At 39.1% G+C, this 6,468-nt stretch overlaps 1 pseudogene; it reads right to left on the bottom strand.

The window, feature by feature from the left end:
- Positions 1 to 642: 642 nt before the first annotated feature.
- LOC128051020 (high mobility group protein B1-like) lies at positions 643 to 1,141 on the bottom strand (annotated as a pseudogene).
- Between the last annotated feature and the right edge of the window lie 5,327 nt (positions 1,142 to 6,468).

Genomic DNA, 6,468 nt, shown 5'->3' with positions numbered 1-6,468 from the left:
TTACTAAAATAAAACCCTCAAAGAATAAATCATGAGCAGTCTTACTATAAAAGGCATGCTTCTACTTAAGAAAAAAGTAACTCCTAAGGGTTTATGTAACTACATGTGAAATTATTTCTTAAAAATAAATATTAAAAAAGAATATCTATTTTGTGCATCAGATAACATTATCTAAGATAAAACATTAGTTTGGGGTATTATTTTTTCTAATATGAAAATGGTATTAACATGAGAAGCACTTAGAATGTCAATAAAACAATTGCAACTTTTTATTTTTGCAGTTACAAAGTGGTGTTCAGTTAAGAGAACAATAATTCATATAGGATGCATCAGAGACAGTTGAAGATGGTAAAACTACCATCCCTATATAAAATTGATATTTGCTGTGCACCAACAAGAACCTACTTTACATTTCTTTGCCAGTGTATTAATACAACTCACATAATACATGAGGCAAAATTAGTATCTATTGAAAATACCACCAGGGCAGGGCTAGCTAAAGACACATTTGGTAGTATGTTAACTATATATACAGTTTAAAAATAAGTCTTGTACAGCTTTATAGTTCTTTTTTCTTTAGAAAAAGTGAGTTGTGCACAGGGAGGTTAAATGCTTTTAGACAAGCAGGAAACTAGAATCAGTTTACTTATTATCATCTTCAACTTCCTTCTCTTTCTCTTCCTTCTTTTCAGCCTTGATGACTATCTTTTTTGCTCCATGTTTTTTCTTTATCTTAGTAGCCTTCTTTTCATAAAGCTGTTTGTCATCTGCTGAAATGCTGTTCCACGTTTCTTCCAGTTCCTTTGCAACATTGCCAGTGGGTATGCTGGGATATTCTCTTTTGATTTGGAAGAACAGGAGAAAAACTGAAGGCAGCCTCTTGTATGCATTGGGATCCTTGAGCTTCTTTTTGTTTCTCCTTTAGGAGGAATGTAGGTTTTTATTTCTCTGTTATAAAGGCCTTGTCTACCTTTACTATGCCTTCAAAATTTTATTTTTCAACTGACATGGTCTTCCATCTCTCTGAGCACTTTTTGGAAAACTCTGAGAAGGTGACTGCGTACTTGTGCTCCTTCTGGCAAGTTTGCCCAAAGAATGCATATGATGGTGCTTTGTGGTCTCTTAGGGCGTCCTTTCCCATGCCTAGTTATTTTTCCTCCATGAGTCTCAAAGTCATCCATCACCCATCTACCTCTCCCTTGCCCTCATGCTGTCTTTATGGAGGTCATTTTGTTGCAGTGGCTGTCAGTTTAGGATATGATTTTAACAGTGATGTGGAGAAGGCAATGGCACCCCACTCCAGTACTCTTGCTTGGAAAATCCCATGGACGGAGGAGCCTGGGAGGCTGCAGTCCATGGGGTTGCAAAGAGTCAGACACAACTGAGCGACTTCACTTTGACTTTTCACTTTCATGCATTGGAGACGGAAATGGCAACCCACTCCAGTATTCTTGCCTAGAGAATCCCATGGATGGGGGAGCCTGGTGGGCTGCCGTCTCTGGGGTCACACAGAGTCGGACACAACTGAAGTGACTTAGCAGTAGCAGCATTTAGTAATAGAAGGCTGATATAAGATATTGCTTATTATTTTTTAATTTTGAGAAGATGTGGCATTTTAGTTATATTTTCCCTAGCCTATATTCTGTATTTACATGCATTATTAATGCATAGTTCAGAAAGCTTAGTTTAAAAAATGTTAAGTAGGGACTTCCCCAGTGGTCCAGTGGCCAAGACTCTGAGCTCCCAATGCAGAGGACCTGGGGTTTGATTCCTGGTCAGGGAACTAGATCCCACATGCCATAACTAAGACCCAGTTCAGTCAAATGAATAAATAATAAAATATTTTTAAAAATAAATAAAAAATGTTAAGTATATAAATAATTAGTTTTCTTTTGCTATCCTATGGGCGTGCCTGATAGCTCAGTTGGTAAAGAATCCACCTGCAATGCAGGAGACCCAGATTTTATCCCTGGGTTGGGAAGATCCACAGGAGAATGGATAGGCCACCCACTCCAGTATTCGTGGGCCTCCCTGGTGGCTCAACTGGTGAAGATGCATCTGCCTGCAATGCGGGAGATCTGGGTTTCATCCCTGGGTTGGGAAGATCCCCTGGAGAAGGGAAAAGATACCCACTCCAGTATTCTGGCCTGGAGAATTCCATAGACTATAATCCATGGGGTTGCAGAGTCAGACACAACTGAGCAACTTTCACTTTCTACTATCCAATAGTAGAATATTCCCCTGAAATCTCTCATAAGCAGAAAATGTAGAGTGAAGACTCAGTTACCTTAGTTAGTTCACGTCTTATTAACTGAAGCACAAAGTAAATTGAGATAAAGCCCAGATGCTCACTGACAGTTAAAAGCTATGCTGGCTTGATGCTGGGATGCTGAGTGTAGTTCCTTAGGAAGGAGCCTGATGGTGCTACACTTGTTGCTCAGTGTGCACACTGCTTCTGAATTCAGTTCAGTTCAGTTCAGTCGCTCAGTTATGTCCGACTCTTTGCGACCCCATGAACCGCAGCACGCCAGGCATTCCTGTCCATCACCAACTGCCGGAGTGTACCCAAACCCATGTCCTTTGAGTCGGTGATGCCATCCAACCCTCTCATCTTCTGTTGTCCCCTTCTCCTCCTGCCCTCGATCTTTCCCAGCATCAGGGTCTTTTCAAATGAGTCAGCTCTTCGCATCAGGAGGCCAAAGTATTGAAGTTTCAGCTTCAATATCAGTCCTTCCAGTGAATACCCAGGACTGATCTTTCGGATGGACTGGTTAGATCTCCTTGCAGTCCAAGGGACTCTCAAGAGTCTTCTCCAACACCACAGTTCAAAAGCATCAATTCTTCGGTGCTCAGCTTTCTTTATAGTCCAACTCTCACATCCATACATGACTACTGGAAAACATAGCCTTGACTAGACAGACTTTTGTTGACAAAGTAATGTCTCTGCTTTTTAATATGCTGTCTAGGTTGGTCATAACTTTCCTTCCAAGGAGTAAGCGTCTTTTAATTTCATGGCTGCAATCACCATCTGCAGTAGTTTTGGAGCCCCCAAAAATAAAGTCAGTCATTGTTTCCACTATTTCCCCCTCTATTTGCCATGAAGTGATGGGACCAAATGCCATGATCTTAGTTTTCTGAACGTTGAGCTTTAAGTCAACTTTTTCACTCTCCTCTTTCACTTTCAAGAGGCTTTTTAGTTCTTCCTCACTATTTGCCATAAGGGTGGTGTCATCTGCATATCTGAGGTTATTGATATTTCTCCTGGCAATCTTGATTCCAGCTTGTGCTTCTTCCAGCCCAGCATTTCTCATGATGTACTCTGCATATAAGTTAAATAAGCAGGGTGACAATACACACCCTTGACGTACTCCTTTCCCTATTTGGAACCAGTCTGTTGTTCCATGTCCAGTTCTAACTGTTGCTTCCTGATGAGCATACAGATTTCTCAAGAGGCAGGTCAGATGATCTGGTATTCCCATCTCTTTCAGAATTTTCCACAGTGTATTGTGATCCACACAGTGAAAGGCTTTGGCATAGTCAATAAAGCAGAAATAGATGTTTTTCTGGAACTCTCTTGCTTTTTCGATGATCCAGCAGATGTTGGCTGGTTCCTCTGCCTTTTCTAAAACCAGCTTGAAATCTGGAAGTTCACAGTTCACGTACTGCTGAAGCCTGGGTTTGAGACTTTTGAGCATTACTTGACTAGCGTGTGAGATGAGTGCAATTGTGCGGTAGTTTGAGCATTCTTTGGCATTGCCTTTCTTTGGGATTGGAATGAAAACTGACCTTTTCCAGTCCTGTGGCCACTGCTGAGTTTTCCAATTTTGCTGGCATATTGAGTGCAGCACTTTCACAGCATCATCTTTCAGGATCTGAAATAGCTCAACTGGATTTCCATCACCTCCACTAGCTTTGTTTGTAGTGATGCTTCCTAAGGCCTACTTGACTTCACATTCCAGGATCTGGCTCTAGGTGAGTGTGAGTGATCACACCATCGTGATTATCTTGGTCGTGAAGATCTTTTTTGTGCAGTTCTTCCGTGTATTCTTGCCACATCTTCTTAATATCTTCTGCTTCTGTTAGGTCCATACCATTTCTGTCCTTTATTGTGCCCATCTTTGCATGAAATGTTCCCTTGGTATCTCTAATTTTCTGGAAGAGATCTCTAGTCTTTCCTATTCTGTTGTTTTCTTCTATTTCTTTGCATTGATCATTGAGGAACGGTTTCTTAAAAACTCTCCTTGCTATTCTTTGGAACTCTGCATTCAAATGGGTATATCTTTCCTTTTCGCTTCACTTCGTTTCATAGCTATTTGTAAGGCCTCCTCAGACAGCCACTTTGGTTTTTTGCATTTCTTTTTCTTGAAGATCGTCTTGATCCCTGTCTCCTGTACAATGTCATGAACCTCCGTCCATAGTTCATCAGGCACTCTATCTATCAGATCTAGTCCCTTAAATCTGTTTCTCAGTTCCGCTATATAGTCATAAAGGAGATTCTGAATTTGCTCACTACAAAACAAATACTGAGTTCCCTATTTCCCTTTTGGCCTCTTTGGATTTATTTTGATTAGTGAAAGCAGATATGTGTAGGAATTTTTAAATAGCAGAGTTACAAAAGAACATAAACTTTTAAATAGAGGAGGATACCTAATGAAAAAGGTTAGAGCTCCATTATAGTTTTAATCAGTCATATATAACTATTTCCTCAATGTTAGTCAGTGCCCTCCACAGGTGACCAGACGGTAGAGTGACAACTCATTTCTGTTTGTATCACTGAAAATCCTGCACCCTGGGAGGCCCCTTAATCCTATGCAAAATGAAATGATTGGTCCCTCTACCAAAGTCTTTAATATTTCTCAATTATGTTTTTGTGATGAGATACTAGTTTCCAAAAAATGAAATATTTTCAGTTATTAAGAGTAAATAATTGGCCTTATCTCTTCTAAAAGCTAATGTCATTATAAAACTGAAGATGGAAATGAGGGCGACCAAAGAAGACACCTTAACCAAAAGCAGTGAGTAGATCTTGGCTGGATGCTGGTTTTAAAAATCAATAAAAGACCTTTAGGGGACAATTAAGGAAGTTTAGATTTGGAAATGGGAGAAGGCAATGGCAACCCACTCCAGTACTCTTGCCTGGAAAATCCCATGGGCGGAGGAGCCTGGTAGGCTGCAGTCCATGGGGTTGCGAAGAGTCGGACACGACTGAGTGACTTCACTTTGACTTTTCACTTTCATGCATTGGAGAAGGAAATGGCAACCCACTCCATTTTTCTTGCCTAAAGAATCCCAGGGACGGGGGAGCCTGGTGGGCTGCCGTCTCTGGGGTCGCACAGAGTCGAACACGACTGAAGTGACTTAGCAGCAGCAGCAGATTTGGAAATATTAGGTGATGTTAGGAAATAATTGCCAAATTTCAAGAGTCAAAATTATATAACCATGAAAAGAGAATGTCATTATCTTTAGGTAAATGCATTCTGATATATTTAAGGGTAAATTGTTTTATATTTGCAACTTATTTTCACATGATTCAGCAAGAGTTATTTTTATACATGTAAAGATAAAGTTAGCAAAATATTAACAATTATTCAGTCTAGTTGGTGGGCATCTTAGTTTACTATTCATTTTTCTGTGCTTTAAAACTATTCACAAATGAAGTTGAGGGGGAAAGATCAATTATCATCAAAATCTAGTGGTCAGTTTTTCATATTCTTGATAGGGAAACATTCAGATCCTATATAGCTCTTGATTAGATACAGAAATGAAACATACTAATCATTAATGATATGTTCTAGCCAGACATGTGTACCTTAACATTATCTAGCCTTTAGGTCAACCTTCCTTCTTACAGTAGTAGGAAATAATGTGGTCATCTAAAGAATACCATAAAGAAGCAAAAATTTACAAGATAGGATGTTCTGTAGGGCAGCTGCCCCAGTCTTTCAACAAATTGGTGTTAGGAGAAATGGGACTCTTAGATTAACAGAGATGTAAGATCCATAATCAGAATCAACACTTGTTTCCAGATTGAACCCTCATTTAGGCAGATAAGTGGCAAAGGACATTTTTGAGACAACAACTGGAAGATTTGAATCTAGATTAAGTATTAGATAAAATGAAAATGTGTTCAAAAGGTAAAGATTGTTAACTGAAGAAACATATTGCAAAGCAATATGTACAGAGTAGTCTCACTTTGATAAAGAAATACATATATGTGCGTATGTGTGGATTAAGTTGTAGAAGGATGCCCACTCAAATGTTACTGTATAATCTCTAGATGGTGATAATATACTATTTTTTTTCTTATGTTTATTTAGCTATATTTAAATTTTCCTACAATGTTCATATTACTGCTTTTGTCATTTTTTAAAAGAGTTTGGAAAGATAAGTGCCTCACTGGTTGCAACATTAAAAGGGTTAGCAACACTTCTTTATTAATAGACTATCTTCAAGGTATATATACAACTA

The sequence above is a fragment of the Budorcas taxicolor genome, chromosome 7 (genome assembly GCF_023091745.1).
Source record: "Budorcas taxicolor isolate Tak-1 chromosome 7, Takin1.1, whole genome shotgun sequence".
Classification (NCBI taxonomy): domain Eukaryota; kingdom Metazoa; phylum Chordata; class Mammalia; order Artiodactyla; family Bovidae; genus Budorcas; species Budorcas taxicolor.
The sequence above is the reverse complement of the archived record's forward strand: the minus strand, read 5'-3'. Positions and strand labels throughout refer to the sequence as shown.